The sequence below is a fragment of the Anolis carolinensis genome, chromosome 4 (assembly GCF_035594765.1).
Source record: "Anolis carolinensis isolate JA03-04 chromosome 4, rAnoCar3.1.pri, whole genome shotgun sequence".
NCBI classification, from domain to species: domain Eukaryota; kingdom Metazoa; phylum Chordata; class Lepidosauria; order Squamata; family Dactyloidae; genus Anolis; species Anolis carolinensis.
The window spans coordinates 49,402,782-49,427,404 of NC_085844.1; positions in this window are offsets into that span (position 1 = coordinate 49,402,782).

The following is a 24,623-nucleotide window of genomic DNA, read 5'->3' on the forward strand; positions in this document are numbered from 1 at the left end:
ATCTGTAACTCCCCAATTAGCCTATTACAATTATTCATGCATACTTAGGGTACCTTTGAAGAAGACTCAGGCTGCATTCACTCTGTAGAATTATTGCAGTTTGACAGCACTGTAACTGCCATGGCTCAATGCTATGGAATCACAAGAGTTAGTCTGGGTTGTAGTTATAAAAAAAAACAAGTTTATGGCAATCAGCTGACTGAGAACAGGCAAATAGATGGAGAAAATGTGGTAGTGACAGACTTTGTATTTCTAGGCACAAAGATTACTGCAGATGCAAACTGCAACCAGGAAATCAGAAGACGTTTGCTTCTTGGGAGGAGAGAAATGACCAATCTTGATAAAATAGTGAAGAGTAGAGACATCACATTGGCAACAAAGGTCTGCATAGTTAAAGCAATGGTATTCCCCATAATAACACATGGATGCGAGAGTTGGGCCATAAGGAAGGTTGAGTGAAGGAAGGCTGTTGTTGGAGGAAAATTCTGACAGAGCCTTGGACCGCAAGAAGATCAAACCAGTCCATACTTCAGGAAATAATTCCCAAGTGCTCACTGGAGGGAAGGATATTAGGAGCAAAGATGAAGTACTTTGGCCACATAATGGGAAGATAGGAAAGCTTGGAGAAGAGAATGATGCTGGGGAAAAGGAAGGAAAAGGGTAGAGGGGTTGACCAAGGGCAAGATGTATGTATGTTATCCTTAAAGTAACTGGCTTGACCTTGAAGGAGCTGGGGGTGGTGACAGCCAACAGGGAGCTCTGGCATGGACTGGTCCATGAAGTCATGAAGAGTCAGAAGTGACTGAGCAAATAAACAACAAAACAGTCTAGCTTTCTCTGCTTGTGCCCCACCAAACTACAACTTCTCAGATTTCATAACATTGGGGCATAGCAGTTAAAAAAGTATCAAACTGCACTGATACTACAGTATATCTTCAAAAATTGTAACAAGCAACAGCAAAAATGCTGCTAGAACATTTTGTAGAAATTGTGTACAAGAGCTGCACTGGCTTCAGTCCAGGCTCAAGGTGCTGGTGATGGCATTTAAAGCTTTAAATGGAAGCCAGAGATTTAGAAGCATCTTTTCCTATGTGAACAGCCAAAGGCTGAGGGTGCGTGAGTGGACCTTCTATGCTATGGCACTTCAGTTATATAATGCCTTCTGCTTCAAGACCTGTTTCCCCCTGGTTTCATTCTGACTCCAAGTTAAAACATGTCTCTTTACCAAAGCCTCTGGGGTTGAATGATTTTGTCCAAAACTCTTCCACATCATGTTTTATGTACTTGTAATATGCTTTATTTTTTAAAAATATTCAACATGTTTTTGGAATATTAAAATCATTGCTATTACACTCTATCAGCATTTTCCAATTGTTTAAAATAGTTGTAATTGATTTTATCTATAAACTCCTCTGACAATGTGTATATATTAATTTATAAATACAGTAGAGTCTCACTTATCCAACATAAACGGGCCAGCAGAACGTTGGATAAGCGAATATGTTGGATAATAAGGAGGGGTTAAGGAAAAGCCTATTACACATCAAATTAGGTTATGATTTTACAAATTAAGCACCAAAAAATCATGTTATACAACAAATCTGACAGAAAAAGTAGTTCAATACGCAGTAATGCTATGTAGTAATTACTGTATTTAAAAATTTAGCACCAAAATATCATGATGTATTGAAAATATTAACTACAAAAATGCGTTGGATAATCCAGAACATTGGATAAGTGAGTGTTGGATAAGTGAGACGCTACTGTATATAGTATAATATATAATAATTAGGACTGAATGTACAGGTTTGTCGCACCTCTGTATATGATTACTGGGGATTGTGAAAATGAAAACTCCTTTTCTCACATTCTGTATTTCTTTAATTCTAAGGTGCACAATTTTTCTATATAAACATCTCTGAAAATGGTATATATCTCAACATCACATGTGTATCTTATGTATTTTTATTGGTGGTAGTATCTTAGAATTGATTACATCATAAATTGAAGAAATACAGTATTCCTTTCTGTCTCAAATTGCAATCAGCAGTAGATTAGAGGCAAATCTCAAAGGGGTGTGTGTGTGTGTGTGTGTGTGTGTGTGTGTGAGAGAGAGAGAGACAGAGACAGAGACAGAGAGAGAGAGCGCATACACAATCTACATAGAACAGTACACATAGAGGGTTCCTTAAATCATATCATTGGCTTCAGCACATACAGGGTTAACTGGTACTGGTGCATATCAGGAAAGGAGAAATTGGATTTTCAATTGTTACATATTCTAGGTTCTCTAGCTTTTCTATACAAATAGCTCTTCATTTTCCTGAAAGGCACATATTAAAACATAGGGAAATTGTGAATATTTCTCTCAAGTCTTTAAGGCCATAGGCCTTTTATTCAGCAGCCTTTCTGGAATAATTTTGCCCACACTATGGTTCATTTATGTCTAGAAGTAGACTAAGCTTTCTTGAGAAATGACTTGCCATGGTTCCCAGTGTCATCTGGTGTCCAATCTGAAATAAAACTTTGGAGTAATGCCTCCAAACCACATGGTAAATATTTTTTATTATTTTACCAGGAATTTTCCTCAATCTTTGACTAGTATATATTATTCTGATGGAATCAATATGGATTAGTTGGTTACAGAAAATCAGAGTTCACAAACAGCATTTTGTTTTTTAATGCAATTTTTAATTCTCATTTGGCTTGTTTTCTGGTAATCCAAAAGGAAAATCATCCTGGTTCTGGTTGAGTAGCTGACAATATTTGAAGATGCATATTGTCAACCCCATTACCAACCAACTGTTTTGTTTAGATTGTTGATAAATTATTGCTTATAGTTTGGGACATTTTTCACCTGATCCTTCCTCTTACAGGTTGCATCTACCCTGTAAGTATGTATGTATGCATGTATGCATGCATTCATTCAATCCGTCTTAAAGCAATTGTCAAACATATTGTGAGCATACTGAAGATTTGGTTATGGTTCGGAGAAAACAGAAAAAACTGATTGTGTAAATATTGACAGACACACAGATCCAGTATGTGGGAGGAGCCCCCAGTGGTGCAGAGGGTTATACCCTTGTGCTGGCAGGACTGATGACTTGAAGGTTGGGTTGCTGACCTGAAGGTTACCTGTTTGAATTCAACCCCGGGAGAGCATGGATTTGCTCCCTCTATCCGATTCAGCTTCTTGTGGGGACATAAGAGAAGACTCCCACAAGGATGGTAAAAATATCAAAACATCCAGGCATCCCCTGGGCAACTTCCTTGCAGACAGCCAGTTCTATCACACCAGAAGCAACTTGCAGTTTCTCAAGTCACTCCTGACACACAAAGAAAAGTATGTGAGACTGGTGCTATTTTTGATAGAACTTTGAAAAAGTTTAGTCATTTCAGAAATCATTTGCAAGCCCCTCATTCATCATCACTGTGGGTGCCCCACTTCATATAATCATCCTATATCCACATGTTTCTTTCTTTTGATCAACAGAACACCTAAGTGAGTTATGGTCTTAATAACACATCAGCTAGCTGGACTTCACTGTTCAGTGAATTAATTATTCACTTCCATTAATTTTTATTCTCCTTTCATGTATCCTTATGAGGATTAAAATTATCCATAGCCTGATTTGCTGAACATTCCTGTTTTCAAAAGATAGCAAGCCTCTATGAGATATGAAAACTTTTATATATATAAGCTTTTCTTTCTGTACTTACATAGATAACCAAAACTGAGGATTGTTTCATTACCTTTCCATCCCACCAATACTTTTAATAGTTGATGGTTCAGGGACGGGGGGGTTGGAGAACACAAGAGTACATAACTTGTTAGACTCTTTTTTCCCTTTTATTTTTTTTTTACAGTTTTTTATAGGTTTTTAAAAAAAACTTTTAATTGAAAAATGAATATCTTATAAATTTCAGAAGTAAATAGAAAATACTACTTTATATTTCAGAAGACCCCCTTTCCTTCTAAACTCATGCTCATTTGACTATCCTAGTTGAATCTTACCATAGATAGACAGAGATATACAGTTGTTTGTCACCATATTTCTCACTCACCATATTTCCCACTCAAAATATATTTAGGTATAAAGGTTATAGCATGTAGTATGTAAGCAGGGGCGGTTCAACTGTTAGGCAAACTACGTAGTTGCTGAAGGTGCCATGAGTCTGGAAGGGTGCAGCCTGCCTCCCTCTCCATCCCTGGCTCCCCCGCCCTCTTTGCGCCCTCCAACCTCTTCCCCCTCCCCCACCTCCTGGGCTGGCAAAGGCCCCAATGGCGGGCAGTGGCAGCTGCGGAGCATGGCATCTACCACTGGTGGGAGGAGGAGGTGGAAGCGCCCTGTGGCCTTGCAGTTCTCAGAGCCCAGAGGGGGGGAGCAGTGGCAGGGTCAGAATATCAAAGCAGAATAACCCACAATATCTGCTTTGATCTGGGTTATCTGAGTCCATGCTTCTATATAATCCAATTCAAAGCAGCTATTGTGAATTATCTGCCTTGATATTCTGGGTTATATGGCTGTGTGGAAGGACCCTCAGGGCTCTTCCACACAGCCATATAACCCAGAATATCAAAGCAGAATAATCCACAATATCTGCTTTGATCTGGGTTATCTGAGTCCACACTGTATTATACCCCAGTTCAATCTTTAGTGCTAAATTCACAAATATAGTAATTCCTACATAACATTACCATGTATTTAACTGCTTTTTCTGTTGATTTTTTTTGCAAAATATGATATTTTGGTGCTTAATTTGTAAAATCACAATGTAATTTGATGTTTAATAGGCTTTTCCTTAATCCCTCCTTATTATCCATCATTTTTACTTATCCAACGCTTTTATTTTTCAGTGATTTTATTTTTCAGTGTTCGCTTATACTTGAAAATTACCTAGGACTGGCCCTGTACGTAAGAGCTAAAAAGGAACTAAACTGATATGTCATTGGTGTAAAACAGACATATTAATTGATGGGTTGTTTCTTTCTTTATAAAGCTGTGGTATTGATCTGCAGCACAACAGCTCTAAAAAGAAGCAAACCATATGTTGAGAGCAGACTCTGAAGAATTACTTTTTTGGCCTACAACAATCAGAGTACCTCTGCCAGCATGGTCACGGCTAAAGGTAGGATTCTGAAAATTATAGTATAAACAAATTAATTTTCCCAGACCCTGTTTGGGGACTTGCTGATGTCCTTCCTGAAATATTCTTGTGGTTTTCAGGATTGAAGTAAGTGATGGTAAGGGATGCTGCCTCTTCCATGGTGATGACCCACTTAAGTAATTTGGTATCAGTATGTGTTTTTGTGCGCTTTCCTTCAAGTCTTCTTTTGATTTATGCTAACTTCATGAATCTCATAGCTGTTTTCTTGGACAAGGGGGTGTCTTTGCCCTTTCTATCCTCTGAAATATAGCCTACAACACTTAGCATTCATTGACCATCTCATATTAAATACTAACAAGGCCTGATTGCACTTAACTTTCAAGATCAGACAAAATCTGTTATCTTGAGGCTATTGAAGACCCTTACATGATAGGTGCCAGGTTAAAACAATTACTTTTATTCATTTTTAATTGAACAGTTATGATGACATTTTAAGGCTGCCTCATAAGTTTTATGCCATAATATTTTACTGTTATGTCTTTATACTGCTTTTGCCATTTTTATTATTATGATTTACTGTATTATTGTTGGCTACTTTGTATTTTATGATATTTATTCTTGTAAATTATGATTCTATTCTATGATTCTATGAAACTTACTTGCTTGCCTGTCAATTAAAAGTTTGGATATATATCTTAGATCGTTGAATAACAATCTAACCTTAAAGATCAATGAAATGGACATAAGAACTTCTCATGACTGCTTGAGTTTTTTAAAAGCACGTGAATATGTTTTTTAATAGTATCTATGGGCTTAGTTGACTGCAAAGCTGTTCCTCTAGGATAGATGAGCACAATATAGCAATTGGAGCCAGCTGATTATTGTTAATTTCCTGAATAATTTAACACATTATAATATGCAAATGACATTTTTGGTTTTATATTCCTGAACCGGTTATGGCACCTACAATATGTGTGAGTAAAAATATTTTACAGCACTAATAATCAAGACCATTAAAAACAAAAACCATCAATAAGGAATGGAACATTTTTACAGCAGGCTCTCATATAAACAGGGTAGTTACTCACAAAAACTCTTAAAAGATTTAAGTGATAAAAGTTGACTGTATTTCTATAAATGCTGCAGGCCCATAACTGTGGACTAAAATTGGACATTGTGTTAAATATGCTAAAAATGTTACATTTATATCCTTTCCTTTCTTATTCCCAGCTAACCACTGCCCTCTAAAGTGAAGGCACATAGCAATCCTAGGATCCACTTCTTTATAAAAACGGTTTCAGGCAATGTTTTAAATTTTCTTTGATCAATCATGCCATCTGTCTTCCATTACAAGGGCTGCCTCTGTTATAGAGCTGCTGTTGCAGTCTCCCACCTGATCTCCTGGCCCAAACAGAGTCCACCTGATAAAGAAGTAGATTTAATTCTACTAATATCTTCCTAAAGCTTTACAAGTTTTTTGAGGTTGTGTGTGAAACAATCTTTTTACTACCAACAAAGACACTGTCCATTAATGATCTTACTAAGGGTACATCAGTGTGAGAGCTGCCTCATTCTGATACTAGGAGTACTATTTGGATGCTCACTGGGACATGATTGATTAAGTTAAATTAGTTATCAGATATAATAATAGCAATAATAATATAAAATGAAATGCTACGAAATTATAAATAATGATAAAGTCTAAGTCAAGTTAATTTCAGTGCTTTGCTTGACTGATCAAATGGGCAATAAAATAATTGTTTTCTTGTCACAATATGAATTAAGAGTGCAGTTTAATAGTACAATATGTGCTTTCTGACTATAAGTGAGGGATGTACTCATTGGTAGACCAGATGAATACAAAACCACACACAGACATATCAGAGATACTAGAGAGATTATGTTTTAAAATAACTCATACTGGCCAAGGAAAATAGATACCCAACCATTACTAGGCTTAATTAAAGTAGAGCAGAGAGAACATGTTTTGCTTGCTAAAATGCTCAGTCTCACATATAATAATTAGATTACTAGTCAAATTAACAAAATAAACAATACTGTTTATTGATCAACACTTCAACAAAACAAAAGATTAGGATGTTAGAAAAGAAGACCAAACTCAGATAATGTTTAACAGACACTTAAAGTTCTTTCATTGATCTGGTTCAAACAACATCTAAGAAACAAAGAGATTCAGGAGATAATTACTACATCACTTGAATTATCTCAAATATTATCACCCCATAAGAACTGTAACTTGAGAGTGCAAACGAGGCCTCTTCTACACTGCTGTATAATCCAGATTATCAAAGAAGATTATCTGCTTTGAACTGGATTATATGAGACTACACTGCCATATAATTCAGTTCAAAGTAGATAATCTAGATTTTATATGGCAGTGTAGAAGGAGCCTCAGATGCTTGCCTCGAAACGGATAGTAGAGCTGTCAATGAGCAAAGTCCAGTTCACTTCTTTGCATCATACCACCTTGGCATTTTCCCCACGAGTCATACTAAAGACAAACCCTGGTTTTTTTTCCCAAGGATATGTTTTATTTTATTGATTGTTTGCATTTCTGGATAGGTCCACATTGCATTCAGGAACTTAAATGAGAGCGAACCTCACCTGGAGCAGATACAACCCGATTATTATTGGATCAATCTGCAAAAAGAAGTTTGTCTGTGTTGAGATGCCCTATCAACATCCACAAAAACAACATCTGAGATGAAATGCAGGCTTGTGACTCCAATACTATTTATTTTCTTTTTCTTTTTTGGCATGGTGAAGAAACTTGCATAAAGTGTTGTGTATGTCTTGGTTGGCATATAAATCTTTTTTTGCTTTTGTTTTATTTGGCCAAATTGTTTGTGCAGCCTTAGATATTTTTTACTTTCTTAGAGAGAGAATAAGTATAAGAAGTGGGGTAATCTAAATATCTCATCTCCAAGCAATCCTCTTTCTGATTTTATTTCGTCTTCCATCATATGGTGACCATAATAATATATATTCCGTACTTGAAGGTTTAGTTTTCTCTAATGTTCATAGGACATCTTCTTCTTCCCTTTCATATTTCTGGATATCACACCTCTGTGTTATAAATATTGTGATGGTTTCTATGAGAGTAGAACCCCTTCTGTTTCTAGTAAAAAATAATGTTAGCAATGTTATCAATGCCATTAATCACAAATTTTCATTCCAAGATTGAGCATCACTCTTTTGAACATGAATAAGAACAAGAAATGCAATAGGAAAGATCTGTGTGACCAGATGAACCTGAAACCTTGGTTGTCCTCATGGACAACAAGTTAAACATGAGCCAACAATGTGATGCGGCAGCTAAAAAGCTAATGGGATTTTGGCCTCCATAAATAGGAGTATAGTGTCTAGATCCAGGGAAGTCATGCTACCCCTCTATTCTGCCTTGGTCAGACCATATCTGGAATATTGTGTCCAATTCTGGGCATCACAATTTAAGGGAGATGTTGACAAGCTGGAATGTGTCCAGAGACTGGCCATGGAAATGATCAAGGAGGGTCTGGAGAACAAGCCCTATGAGGAGCGGCTTAAAGAGCTGTTCATGTTTACACTGCAGAAGAGAAGGCTGAGCGGAGACATGATAGCCAATGTATAAATATGTGAAAAGAAGTCATAGGGAGTAAGGAGCGAGCTTGTTTTTTTACTGCCCTGGAGACTAGGACACAGAACAATGGCTTCAAACTAAAGGAAAGGAGATTCCACCTGAACATTAGGAAGAACTTCTTAACTGTGAGAGCTGTTCAGCAGTGGAACTCTCTGCCTCAGACTGTGGTGGAGGCTCCTTATTTGAAGGCTTTTAAACAGAGGCTGAATGGTCATCTATTGGGGATGCTTTGAATACAATTTTCCTGCTTCTTGGCAGGGGGTTGGACTGGATGGCTCATGAGGTCTCTTCCAACTCTATGATTCTGTGGTTCTATGAATCCAGTTGGTTATGTTGGGAACAAACTTTTTTTGATGAAAAAAAATCCAAGATTCCATATTTATCTCCTTGTCCAGATCAACCACAGAAAATCAAATGGCTAAACTAAGATTAGTTTAAAATACTTTTGGGGGGGCTATATTCTCCTTTCTTGATAGATAAACTCCCAGGAGAAAGTAGCCAATCCTATTAAAACCCATTTGACTGGTTAGTCTTGTTAACCCACATAAGGACAGCGAATGAGGCAAATTTACTTTGAAGTGTGCCACCTGCTATTTTTTAAATTAAAATGAAATGTTCAGCAAAAAGTTTTAGAAAACACTAATGTTCCTTGCACAATGGGGGCAACTTCCTGATAAGTCAGAAAGGAAATTATATGTTCACATAATTTGCCTTGCTGGACATCCAAAGAGGAGATGTACTTCAAGTGAATCTGATGATCTCAAATCACATATGACTGAACTAAGATTGTTATTGAAAGACAAATGCATACCTGGTATTTCAAAGCTACTAATTCTGATAAGTGACAAGTGCTATCACACTTTCAAACTAAGGGTGTATTCAGCTCTAAGGAGATATATTATATTCTTGATTATTCACAGACTGTATTAATATATTCTTTCTAGAAATCTCTATGTCAACTCTGGGGTCAAATTCCACCAGAAATTGATCATAGAGTCACTCTGGAGCACTTAAATATTTCTAGAGATTCTCTAGGAAACTCTAGGTCCTCCAGACAATATTGGGGTCATTGTTAAGGAGAAGTTGATCATAGAGTCTTCCTGGAGAACCATATACAGTAGAGTCTCACTTATCCAACATAAACGGGCCAGCAGAATGTTGGATAAGCGAATATGTTGGATAATAAGGAGGCATTAAGGAAAAGCCTATTAAACATCAAATTAGGTTATGATTTTACAAATTAAGCACCAAAACATCATGTTAGACAATAAATTTGACAGAAAAAGTAGTTCAATACGCAGTAATGCTATGTAGTAATTGCTGTATTTACGAATTTTGCACCAAAATATCAAGATATATTGTAAACATTGACTACAAAAATGCGTTGGATAATCCAGAATGTTGGATAAGTGAGACTCTACTGTAGATTCTCAGAGATGCATTCTCTCCGTTATTTAAAAAAATCATTTTTGTGGGGACCCTGTACCCCTATTACCTGTGAAACTGGAGGGTCTACAGTATATTTCTGAATGGCATAGTGCTAGAGTAGATGGCCATTGGAATCCTTTCAATCCTGTGATTGTATGAAAACAGACATTAGTTTAACAACTGATGAAGACAGGGATAGAAACATGCAACAATAGCCAAGTTGTCCATGAGATAACATGAACTGTGTTAATATGTTTCATTATAAAACAGAAATAGGCCAAGGAGACTTGTTACACTTAAAACACTTGTTGTCCTATGAAGTATGGTGGGGTGCAATCCCTATATCTTAAAGTAAACTGTTAAATTTAAAGGTGCCTAAGATCAGATTCCATTAATTTGCAAACCACTTATTTCCGAATTGGAAGAGCCTCTTCATGAAGGAAACCGTGAAGCTGTTGTTTCTAAAATCAAGAATAGCACTGTCATATATTAACAACTCATTGAAGTATTTTTATATTCTCCCTCTATAAAAGTACTCATCTTACAGTATATACCATGCTCTTAGCATTATAAGACTTCTTTTCAGTTTGAATGTGAATGGTCAAATGTGGTCGAATAGGAGGTTATATGCATATAAAATAATAGAATTAGCATATTTTTAATGAAAATTATATTTTTCTCATGTTTCTTGTAGTAAATCTTGATTCTTCTTAAATAATGTATCAGTCTTAAATTTGCATTTATTTCATTAGACAATAAAATGTCTTTATAAAATCTGCACAGGTCTATAGTCAAGGAAAGAGACAATGACAAATACTTAAAACACCTGGTTATATATCAAAAATAGGAGGGGTAAATCCCCTCATGAATTAATTAGGTGACTATGAAGTTCATTTTTAACAGAAGCATACTTGCAGAACAGAATTGCCCATTTCCCTTTCTCTAGTTTAATGGTCCCTATTAAGGGAATTTCATGGGATATGTTCACAGCATATAAATAGGAAGCGATAACATAAAAGAGATAATACATAATCATAAACGTTAAAGCAAAGCCTGATTTTACTACAATATCACAGATATTCATGATCCAGCTGCTTCTCATACCCACCTTTAAATATAGGAACCACAAGACTACACTGGTATTCTTCCACATCTTCCACAGAGAAATACAGTGAGACCCCTCTACTCAGGGGGTTCGATACCCATGGTGTCACCTACTTACATTTGGCAAAATATGTCTACTCTAGGAATTTTTTAGGCCCTCCAAGTCATTATATGGTATGCTTCCATCAGAAGTTATCATGCAATCTTACTGGAGGACCTAGGAAGTCTTCCAGTGAGATGCTATTGTAACTTCCAGCAAACGTCTTTTGTTTCAGTAGGGTTCACTATTATCTATAGATTCTTGTTTCTTCGTTAAGTCCAGGAATTTATCATTCATGGATATGGGGGGTTGTACTTTATCCTGCCTCTGATGTTATTCAATGGTTATATGGAACCTCTGGATGAGATCTTCTGAAATGTTTTAATGTGGTGCTATGAGTACACTGAGGATGTCCTACTTTGTTACACATTACCACTAACTCAAATACCTTTGAACGCAGCCTGGGTCCAATAATGGGCTGGATGAGAACAGCAGGCTGAAATTAAACTCTGGAAATATACCCAAAGCTGGTAATTCTGTATAGAAGCTCACAGTGTAGGATTCAACCTATTCTGATAAGGGTAGCACCTGCCATGAATGATCTGGCTGCCCTTGCTTTTGCACAAATCTGCATACCAGCTGTTAACTTTCCCAAGTCAACATGACTCTTTGTCCTTTGGTTACATTGTGTCTTGGCTATTATCATATCCTCTTCTTTGAAGTCTTGGACCTTCAGTTTGTTGCTGAAGATGTTAATCAGACCCAGTTCACGCATCTTCTGGAACAAAACTGAAAACTTACTCAATTTAATGATCCAATTTACTCTTACAACAAGTCAGAATATGCAATATACATATACATGCCCATATAGGGTTCCTTGTACATACATATGTGCACTTGATTAGAGCAAATAGGTATTCATGCTCTGATTAGTCTTACTAAACTTGTTATTCTATAAACTATATGCAGTAGTATTCTAATTTTTTGCTGTTAGTTTTCTCTTGGTTTTATGATGTGCTGTTTTTTCAGTGGTTTTATTTTATTGTTTTTTCAGTGGTTTATTCAGTGGTTTATTTGTACACCAATCAAAGAATCTCTGTTATTGGTTGGTTTGAGAATATAACCATTCAATGAAACATTATGATGAACATGAAGTATGAATTTTTGGTTTGCAGATGTTATGTTTAATTGTGTGTTTGTGTTTTAAAAGGGTAAGTATTACAGTTATTGCATCTCAGCACTCAGAGGCTGGTTGCCATGGAGAAGTAGGTGGAGCCAACTGCCTTTTGTTGAAGAAGTGCAGAGTTTAAAAAAGGGATTCAGTCTGTGCTCTGATGAGGCACAGGGAAGATTGATTCTAGGTTGAGGGGATCAAGGAGACTCAATTGTTCATTTTTGAGTTGGTTTAAAATAAGTTTGGTGACTTATTTAATGTAGTCTGTGTCCTGGTAAGGAACAGAGAATCAGAGAACAGAGAATGATACCCAGCTACTCTTGCGTCTCGAACCTGGGACAACCACGATTCCTGAGAACTTTAAGCTGTGTTTGGAAGCAGTGATGAGTTGGCTGCGAGCAAGTAGACTAAAAGTGAATCCCGTGAAAACTGAGATACTCTGGCCTGGCCAGCCACCAGAGTTAACCCAATCACTGCCTGATTTCGATGGGGAAGTTCTGGTTCCATCTGCTACTGTTAAAAGCCTTGGGGTTGTGTTGGACTCATCGCTGACAATGGAGGCCCAAATCACTGCCATAAGTAACCAGGCCTTTTTTCATCTTCGCCAGGCAAGGAAATTGGCATCCTACCTCTCAACAGAAGCATTGGTAATGGTAATCCATGCAACAGTCACCACTAGGTTGGATTATTGTAATGCCTTATATGCCAGCTTTCCGAAGACAAAAACCCAGAAGATCCGAATGGTCCAAAATGCGGCGGCCAGGCTGCTAGCGGGATCATCTATAAGATCCCATATTACACCGATTCTGAAACAACTGCATTGGCTACCAATAGAACATCGGATCTCTTACAAGATACTGATCCTGACATTTAGAGCTCGAAATGGCAAAGGACCATTGAGGGACCGCCTCATTCCTTTTTCCCATCAGTGGTCACCTCGATCCTCCCAGGAAAATCTCCTATACGTACCGGGCCCTAGGGAGGTACGCCTGGAAGCCACAAGGCGTAGAGCCTTTTCGGCCTATGCTCCAATTCTGTGGAACTCATTGCCTCCATATGTTAGAGCAATGTTGGAGTTGCGACCTTTTGGAAAAGCGCTCAAGACTTGACTGTTTGGTTGTGCATTTAAGTAAATCAGATCTAATTTGCCAAATAGTCACTGTTGAATGTTTTTAGGTTGAATGTTTTTATGATGAATGTTTTCTATTGTGGAATGATATTTTAAATTGTAAGTCGCTCGGAGCACTCTGGTGGAGAGCGACTAATTAAGAAATAAAGTGAAGTGAAGTGAAGTGAAAAATCTGTGATCGTATATCACAGGATGACTGCGGTTTAAAAGTAGTAGAGGAAGAAGTTCTAACTACTTTAAGTAAAAGAAGTGACACTTTAGGGAGTTTGACTCACCTCATTCTAGTATTGTAACTGTTAATAAAAGTGCCTCTAAGTGAGAAACAACATTGTAACCACTAAGCTCTGTGCCTGAATAAACTTGTTATTGTTCCTCCAACATCTAAGCCTCTTTCGCATATATTATAAACCAAGTTGTGTTACCATCTAAAATGAATAAGAAGAAGAAAGAAAAAAAATTAAAAGGTCTCTTCTCTGAGTCTTTGGTGGTTGCATCTTCGCAATACACACACACACACACACACACACACACACACACACATACACACACACACATATATATTAACACACTCATATATATGTGTGTGTGTTTGTGTGTGTGTGTATTTATATATATAATGTGAAGTAATGCAAATCCTTTGGGGTTTTCATGGGAAAATTGGCAAAACACAAACCAGAATTGTTATTTGTATGAAATCCTTTCCTTTTTTTTTAAGGTGTGGGGACTATTGACAAACAAACAATTCCTGTGGTGTCAACAGTATGAACCTTTTTTGGGACCTTCTGTGAGACTATGTTTGAAAAGAGCTATTCACTTAGCCTTGGGGTTTTGTACAGTTTTTGATTTTGAGTTGTTCTTGTTTGTCAGCAAATCTCATTTAACTGTTGAAAATAGTATATCTGATATCCTTTCTTCAACAAATCAGGTCAGCAGTCTTTCTCAGTTTATTTGTTTGTTTATGAAGTATATTTTCCAGAGAAGAATTTTGTATTTCAAGGTAGCCTGAAGGAGAGTTGCAAAGCATTCTCTTTTCAAATACTCAGCTGCACATATTGTGGAATTGTAAAGGAGACAATAAACACAATGCAGCATTGCTCAGCTTTATATTATTTAATAATTCAATTATTATTAAACAAATTGTATACTATTTTTATCACAAAAATAAAAAAGCAAGAAGTTCAAAAAAGGTCGATTTCTTACACCAGGGATAATATTCCCTGTACTCCCACAATGACAATAAATTAAATCCAAGTGGTTGACACATGAATGTCTTATTTGTCATAGGAGAGTGTGTACTTCTATTTAAGATTATACTAGATATCCCAAGTGAAGTAATCAGAATGGCAAAGCAGAAAATGAACAATGGTTAATTTCTCCTCACATGGGGTCTGATCATGAAAATAAATGTGCTCAGTCTTCTTTGTAAAACATATACATTATTTACAGATTACTTGTGCAGAGTCAAACACATAGACAAAATGAGCAGGAAGAAGAAAAACTGCAGCAGGTTAAATGTAGAAAGATGCTGGATGTGGTAAAACAAGCAATCAGGAGGTCACTATAATGCACTAGCAATAAGGCAAAGACTAGTTAAATCAGGGACATTATTTTAAAAAGTTTGGAACATAAGTTAATTTTTATTGAGGAGAGTGAGATATATACTACATATAGTAGTAACACTTTAACTGTCATAGCACCATCCTAAGGATTTTACAGTTTGATTGGATACTTGAATTCTCTTTTTGAGACTGCCTGTGCAATCCCATGCAGTATAGCAATAGTATATAAATATAAAATATGTTAAATATTTTATATTTTTGCACAGTAGAGCCCTGGAGGCACCAGATTCCATCTGATCTAAGAAGCTAAGTACCTCTAGTTAGTACTTGGGTGGAAGATGGCAACAAATAAGTGCTGTAGGTGCTATTTCAGAGGAAGAAACTGGTAAAAGCACCTCTGAGTTTCCTTGCCTAAGAATACCCTATAAAATTCATGGGGTTTCTGTAAGCCATACATCAACTTGAGGGTACATGAACTCATACATTTTAAAAAGGGAATCTGAAGAGATGATAAGTTTTTATGCATGAATGTTGAAACTTGTGTCCTTTGTATAATCTGTTTTGTATATTATAGAAATATGTTTTAATATGTATCTTTAATAGAAATATATTTTAATATGTGTATTTGTGGTAATTTTACACTGTTTATGTGTTTTAATTATTCTGTAACCCACCTTGAGCCACAAGGAGAGGTGAGTAAGAAATAAAATTATTATTATTATTATTATTATTATTATTATTATTATTATTATTATTTGAAAAAGCAGGGCAAAAAGGAGGAGAAGGAGGGGGAGGAGGAAGAAGGCAATGACTGCTGCTGTTGGTATATTATTTTATAGAATGACTTGACTTTATCAAACTGATCTCTATTAAAAGTGAGCCATAGATTCATGCTCCCCCCAAATATCTTAATTGCCCAGATAACATGCTTCTTTGTAGCATAGATTCCATTTGCATTACACTGAATGAGGGAGGTGCTTAACACAGACCATAGAAAAGAAACACTGATAGTACGGTACTGAAAGATGGGACTATGTGTGCTACTTAGTCCTCTAAGTTGGCCTGCTATGTTCAAGACTGGTGGAAGATGCTGAGGTATCACTTCAGCTGCCAATTGGCCTTGGCCTGCTTTGGCACCAGATCCCTCTTGCTTCCACAGCTTCTGACTTGGTAAGCCTGAATCTTGTTCAAAGTTTAGAGCAGTGTTGTATGCCAGATATACACCTCTTGACCATAAAATACCACACCAGCTGAGTATCATCAGCAAGCTGTTTATTGAAGAATATATAAAAAAGCCAAACAATAAAAAGGTTTAAAAGGTAAAGTCCAAAAAGGTTACTTCAATACATGAGAAATAGTCCATCACTTCCAAAGTACAGGAAACCAGACTGTAAAATCCAAAAAAAAACAAAGCAGTTTAAATCCCAAAAGACAAGGCATAAACGTGGTAACTAGAACCAGGAAAGAATACACTTGAATTCAAAAAACCTAACCTGACATGACAGGATTCATGAAGCAAAGTCCATATAGAAAACTTAGAGCATGAAAAAGCATGACTGACTTGAAACACCAATGTTGACCCCTATAAGCAACAGGCTGAAACCCTTCCTCTTAAAAAGCTTCCTGTAGTAAGAAAAATGCATTTTGTTTCACTTTCTCAGCACATAATTTATCTGTTCTTTTTTCTAAAAGACGAACTGACCGGCAAAAAACCTGAGAACTTTCTTTTTGTTTGGAAAAGTCTTGCCTCCTATCTGCCAGCTCATTAACCTCTGCAACTGCATCTGTGTCTGAAGAATCTCCTTCAGAAAAGTAGCCCCTTTCAGGAATTTGGCCTTGAGGCTCCAGTCTCTGTTCTGCAAAGACCTCTGGCTGTAAGACAGGCCTGACAAAACCATAATCCCCTTTGCAATCAGACACAGGCTCAGAATCAGGCACAAGCCCAGAATCCTCATGAACTAACACAGGTGACACAGGATGAACTACAACAAGCAGGGCAAAGGAATGGATCATAGTTCCCAAAGAAGAAGACCGCTCCTCCAATGAAATATTCCTTCATTGTCCATATTTCTAGTGCAGCAGTAACTTAAAACTCTATTTGAGTATTTAGAAATATAGTATTGTCAGACCCGAGGCAACGGGGCACCAAGAACCATACACGGAGGCCAATTTCTATCTAATATCTTTATTAAGTAAATATATAAAAGTAATAAAAACAAGTGAAGAATATAGTTCAGAAGCAGACCTTTCAAATGAGGTCAAATATAGTCCAAAATGTATTGTCCAATAAATGATATTAGAGTTCAAAGTTTTAATCCAATAACCGAAACACACACTATTGCCAAGCAATAGTGTGGGGAAAAACCAGAGTCTTAGGAGTCCAAGGCAGCTTGACAACAAGGTTGGATACAATCTTGATTCTTTAAACAAGGTCCGTGACTAGGAACAAGGCAAACAATGATTCTTTGAACAAGGTCCGTGGTTAAAAAACAAGGCAAGGCAAATCTTGAATACTTGATCCGGAAAGCAAGGAACTGGGGTTGCGAAGTCCAAACACGATCTTACTCCTGAAACTGCTCTGTTGACTCCGCAACAATTCTCCCGTGTCAGGCACCTATATTGGGGTCTCGTTTTCCCGCCAGCAACCTCTTTCCCTAGAGAACGGGAAACGAAACCCAACTTTGTCCAGATGCAAGACTCCTTAGAATTTCCCAAGGGAAGCAGGTCTAATCAGCCTGTTGTTTGGCTGCAATTCGTAAACTCCTGCGATTCTGTTCCCTCACTCCTCTGTCTGCAGAATAGGACTGTCTCCTAGGGAACGGGGGCGAGGAATGCCCAAGGTCTGTTTTACTGAGTTCTTGGGTACAAACATCAACATCCGGCAGGTGAAAAGATTCCGGCTCTTGTTGAACCGGCGAAAACCCCATGTTTTTGTCTTCATCTGTCATGATGGCACTAGGAACAGGACTACAAGGCCCATGAGGCATCACAAGTATTTAGAAAAATGTGAGGATTTTTGAATACCAAGGAAATTTGAATACTATGGGTGAATACTAAGGAAATTTGAATACTATGGGTTCTATGGGTGAATGAATTTGAATCTGTCTATGGAGTTCATCACATTTGACTTTTTCAGCATCTTCGGATGCTGCCAGGACACTGAGAGGACGAAGCTTGCCAGATCCCATCAGTCCAGTGTCCTGGCAGCGTCCTATGACAGAGTCCTGAGAAATATGGCAGGCTTCCCATGTTCTCGTAGAACAAGTCAGGGAAAGCACAGTGGGACGCTAGGTAGCAACGCTTCCCCCTTGTGGGATGGGAATGGGGGTGGTGCAGGGGGTGGAGAAATAGTTTCTTCCACTGCCTGTCAGATTTGCCCTGATGCACCACAGATGCCCCTGCTTTCTCCCAGTTTGAGGACCTCATTTGTGGAACACTATATATTTGAGAAAAAATAGCAAATTTGTTTAGGAACCCTCAAATTTTGTGGGAGGGGAATCTTCCTCCTTGTAGCTTCACCCCTGACCCTCCATTTCATTTTAACATGGAGAAATAAACAGTTCCATTAAATCACTGAATTAAACAGGATTTTGAACTGATGTCTACTACATGACCTTTAATAATTAGTTTCAAGGCAGAAATGTGTATATATTTCCTGAGATACAAGACAGTATGAAGGAAATTAGATTTTTTTTGAAGTAGCCTATCTATTTAGTAAGGCAATGGATTCTGTAAACACAAAGCTCACCAAAATCAGGATTTCTTAGTGAGCATAAGCCGTGTTAATTAAAGTACGTTTTCAAACCTATTTAAAAACAAGAATATAACTTTGCTATATTGATGCTCTTCCATGGAGAATTACATTTGTATTAATATTCATGATATGCATATTGATGTTTCCAACTGGCTGCAATTTTCTCCCATGGAAAAAAAGTAAATGTGTAGGAGTGGGGAAGCTCAAAAATGCTACATATGATTAGTGATTCTAAAGCTTTAGGGCAAATGAATAGTTGCAGCAGGATAGTTTTTATATTGCTGAGGAAATCTATGTAATGAATCAGCTATAGGTCTTATGATAAGTAGGTCAAAAAGCATATCTATGGGAGACAATCAAATTAAAACTGACTTTCAGCACCAGTCCAGTTGACTACCACAGGAATGAGGATACCCTCTTACATGTCTTTACCTCATACAATGAATAAGAAAACTCTCTTATTTAAAACTGTTTACACAGTCTTTGAACCATTTGATGGTGGGAGGTTTTGATGTCAATGGCTGTGACAACCCAGCAGCATCTGAATGTCTCTCATTAAGTCAGAGCATCAAGTTATGACAAATCTCTAAACAGAAATGAAAGCTTCCATATAATGTTTGAAGCATTTTGTATTGTGCTTTCCCACAAGGGGAATACATGCCAAAGAAATGTGGTGTTTCAAGGGGTGGATCATAGTTTTAGTGCTTTCTCATTTTTTCAGTTCAGATGACTCACTCTTACATCCGACTGAACCAGATTTTATACTCATCATAACTGCCAGTATTTTAATTCCAGAATAGCATCAGTTCTTTTTGTAAGCGTGTTTTTAAAAATGAGCTTGCTCTGTCACAGGGGATGCCATTTCTAGTGTTATTCTGCTATGACAAAAGTGTGTTCTACTTCTTCAACTCCTCCCACTATCTTTTTCAAACTTTCTGCCTTTCATCAATTTGATTTCCAATCTTCCAACAGGAACCATCAAATCACTAGCAGTCATCGACTGCAGAAGACATTCTGCCTCTTCTTACCAGTTTCTGAAATTACAGACCCAAACCAGTATTTGACACAATGTATGTTTGAAAAATGTATGGTTATGCTTTTCCATTATTTTCTGCTATGCCCATATGGTGTCACGAGAACATTATCCCCAAAGTTTCCCTTCCTCTTTTTTATGAGTAAACTAACTTGGAGAGATCTCACAATAGCAACCAACACGATGTGGCAAATATGATCCCTAAATTCAGCATAAAAGCTTCCTGTGGTGGGAGTGTGCGCAATAATGACCCTGCAAAAGGGTCAGACATCACTGGATCATTTCACACTACACAGTTACTATAATTCCCTGCCATAGCTGCATCCACTGGTATTTTGGACTGTGTAGTATTAGGATATTCTAAATCTCTCTAGATAATGTTAAGTACCTCACAATTCCAGATGGAACTATGGAAGATAATGTGAAATCCTAACACTATAATAGTGTAGTAGGAAAGCCCCACTTTTCATCTCCTTTTTCCTCCTACTCCTCCTGGTTCCAGTTTGCAAAATTTGGCCAAGTGAAGCTGATCTCTCATTCCCAATATTTTGCTTCACTTTGGGATCTTGCTGTTCCTCTCATTACTATCCCACTCTTGTGTCTCCAAGAACCATTTCTACTTAGAAGTCTCTTTACATCAAGATACAACTGGTTTTAAAAAACACTAAGACTGTTCTTATCTCCCCATTCCATTTAAACTTCTGCTTTAAAACCCTATCTGAAAGTTTTTAAGCAGAAGCTGGATGGCCATCTGACAAGAAAGCCTTGATTGTGTGTTTCTGCATGGCAGATGTTTGGACTGGATGGCCCTTGTGGTCTCTTCCAGTTCTATGATTCTATCATTCATGAAATATTACTGCTCTTTACACTACAGGGAACTGTTGTACATACTGGGTATTTGTTCGATTTAGACCACTGGAAGCATTAGAAGATAACGTACAAAGTACAGCAATATTTTCTAATGTAGAGCCACAATGACTATAAAGTGACAGATTTCTCCACTGAGTTTTGGAGGGGTTTGTGGCATATATAGCATCAGGGGCAGGACCTGCTCTGATTCCTCCTCAATTTAATCCTATGCACAGATATGAATTTACAGAGAGCTCTGTTCAAATTGGGTTGGAATTCCCATTAAGATGTTTACAAGAAGCATTTAGCTTGGAGAGAAAAACAGATTTCCTTTCAAGTGGTTTACCTCCTCTCTCTGCTGCTTCATACTGGCCTTCATTATCTTGCAGTTCAAATGAAATATGCTTGAATCTGTTCTTATAAAACAATAGTCATATGTTTCCATCCTTGTTCCCTATTTCCCTAATATTGTAATCCACTGCTTTTCGTCTAAGCCATCACATTTTTGACATGCTGTCAGAGAAACTAATCCTTTTTATATTAACTGTAAAATGTGTCCTTTGAGTGGCAGGTACATTAAGTGCCTCCTCGGATTTCTCCTGTTGTCAAAGACAGTATTATGACTCTGGAATTCAGTTTTTATTGTTATTTTAATCTATTTATAAAGCATTAATGACAATGCTTCAGCTTGTTCATATGTTTAACATTGTCCAAACTACTACTTGTAGTAAAAAGCTAATCAAGTCTGATGCTGGTTTAGATATCTCCTCAATGATCACCATGGATGTGCACCCTCTGTCCACTGCTATCATTTTGGCAAGATCCCTAGCAAGCTTACAGAGTGGAAAAGGACAGGAATGTAAACCAGGGGGTGGTTTCTGTAGTTGCCCACTCTTATATACTGTATCTCTCTGTCATTTACACTAGCAACCCCATTTTTTTTTTAAAAAAAAAGTAAGGCCCCATTACACTAAGTTGAAAGACTAGAGAGATACAATTGCTGGCATCTTTTCTCCAAACACCATTTAATGTAAGCATAATATTTGCTATATCAGGGTTGGGAATAATATTTAGGGCTGCAATGAACTCATTCTGGGTTTTATTCCTAAGATGCTGAAATCTAGCCAGTAGTTCAGCACCTTGAATAATTCATTTAATGCCTAGAATAAAGTCTGCATGGTACTTTTGGCACCTCTGACATGGAAAATACACAGCCTATTGAAATAGATGATGCTACTGCACCAGGCCCTTTTCAGCACCAGGCCCTTAAATGTGTAACAACTTAATCAATACAGCACATATACAAAATATTGGTGGAGGAAGAAACTATTCAGCAATAGTATAGCATGCCGATTTAGTGTAGTAGCTCCAGCTCATATGTCACAACTTCTGCTGCCTTGCATACATGGTGGATGACAAGTCTAAAGTAGAAAGCCTCTACTATTTGTGAAAGTTGCTTACACAAATTAGAAGCCAGGACAATCAGAGTTATTGCTCAAGCAGCGAATTTCCAGAGATACTAGATACTTTTTGTTTTAGATTCTCACCCTCCATATGTAGGGTGGTGACTAAACCAGGGATGGAGAGACTGAGCTTAATGAATGTTCATCCATAAAGAATAATGTTTAATAATCATTAAACAGGATAGAAAGTACATAATATAAGCCAGTTGGTGAACTTAGTGCCATCATACATCTTACTCTTTTGGTAATTGTGGAGGCTGATTTGACCATGCAATAACCAAACTCTACTTCCCACAACCTAACTTTTCAATGTGACATCCCTTCCAAGATGTCCATATCAGTGTCAGTAGACAGTGGAGGAAGTTGTCTATAGCTCTTTTCCTTAATCTGAATGTGCAGGAAGGACATTATCCTCTGACCTAATCTATATGGCTTGATTTGTATGACAATATAGTACTGATTAGCCATAGTTCACCCTGTCTGAGTGACAGAAAAGAGAAATCTGCAGAAATTTCTCTAAGCAGTAATTCTGCACTTCTACCCAAACTTTTTCCCAATGGATCATGACTGACAGAAGTATGTCTAAAATACTAAAGAAAAAAAACAGAGTAAAGAGACGAGTTTTCATATTTGTTCCCAGCACTTTCTGGCTAAATTCCTAACTGTCTGGGGACAGTGATTGGCTGAAGTAATGATCAGAATTGTCAGCGAGTTACCAATAGTAATTTTCTTTTTAATATGAAGTAACCTAAAGAAAAAACAATTACTTAAAGGTTAGCCTTATATAAATGGAAGGAAAATGAAATAGCAGCTTCATCAAAATAAAAGTGGTTGCCAAGGAAATAATTACACTCCTTCTAACATTTGGAAAAATATCCTAGAATGAAAGATCATGTGTTTGTTACTTATATTTTATTTTGTGTTTCAGAAACCGGCAAAGAAAGGTTGAATTCTTTGTTATATTAAATCTTATATTAACACAATTTGATCAACAGGAGCATTGTGATCAATACATCAGAAAGCAGATACTTTAAAAAATATTTTAATAAAGGCATGTATAAATTTCCCAATTAAATATGGCATTAGATATATTTCCTTCTAACTTAGAGATTCAGAGATTTTATTCCTTATAAAAAATTCCTTCTTGTGAAGCATATGCTATGCATGTTTCATATTTCCCCCCTTTGCATGATTTCTTTAGCTCATATGCAGGTAGAGTTCTTTCTTAGATTAAGCTGCTTAAATTGGATAAGGTTTTACTGATAGCCTTGTAATAAACATTCATGTATTTAAAACTGAAATGACCCAAAAGAAAAAAAAAACTGAACCTCATGCTTGGTCTTCCCAATGCTACTGTCTTAATTGTGGCAGCTTTTATGTGTCAACAATTCTCTATACTGTTGGTGTCAATACGGCATAATTTTGATAGTGGTGCTGGCAGCTTCTAGTACAGGAGGCACAGCTCCACTAAGCTCTGCTGTCAATATCAGGCAGATTTCCTGCTTGTTCACAACATGGAATATGGCTGAGAGTGTTGCCTGGTAGCAGCAATGAAGAGGAGGCACTGAGCCTGACATCTGGCTTGTCAGCAGTACATAGGGAAAGAATCTCAGGATTTTAGTAGACCACAAGCTAAACATAAATTAATAGTATTTAGCAAATGCAGCTCTAAGATTACAGCATCCAGACTAAGCAAAGAAATTGTCTGTCTGTCTTTACCTCTGTCCCACTCCTCATCAGACCTTACCCAGAATACTATGTCAAATTCTAGACATCTAAGTTTAGGAAGGATATTGAGAAATTTGAAGGTCTGGAAACAAAGTCCTATGAGTAACAGCTTAGGGAGCTGGGTATATAACTGGGAGAAGACATATGATAGTAATCTTTACATATTTAAAGAGCTGCCATGTAAATGAAGTAATAAGCTTGTTTTTTTTTGTCTTCTCCAGAGGCCAGAACTTGATTAAATGTCTTCAAATTACAAGAAAAATGATTCCACCTGAACATTAGGAAGATCTTGATGGTAAAACCTGTTTGACAGTGGAACAAGTTCCATTGGAAGCATTCTTGTGTGTTTCAGAATACAGTGTTTGGATTAGATGGCTCTTGTGGTTCCTTCCAGCTTCAAGATTCTATATAATTCTATTAGTAGTCTCTGCTAAAGTGGACATATTGAAGCAACTATTCAATAGTGAGACACTGAATTTTATTAATTAAATGGTTCTAACTGAAACCATCAGGAGTGTTTATGCCTAGTCTTGCAGTATAGTGTTTACATGGTTGCAAATGAGCCTGTGATTCAATATGTTCTTTTAGCATTTTCTAGCAATACAGAAACTCT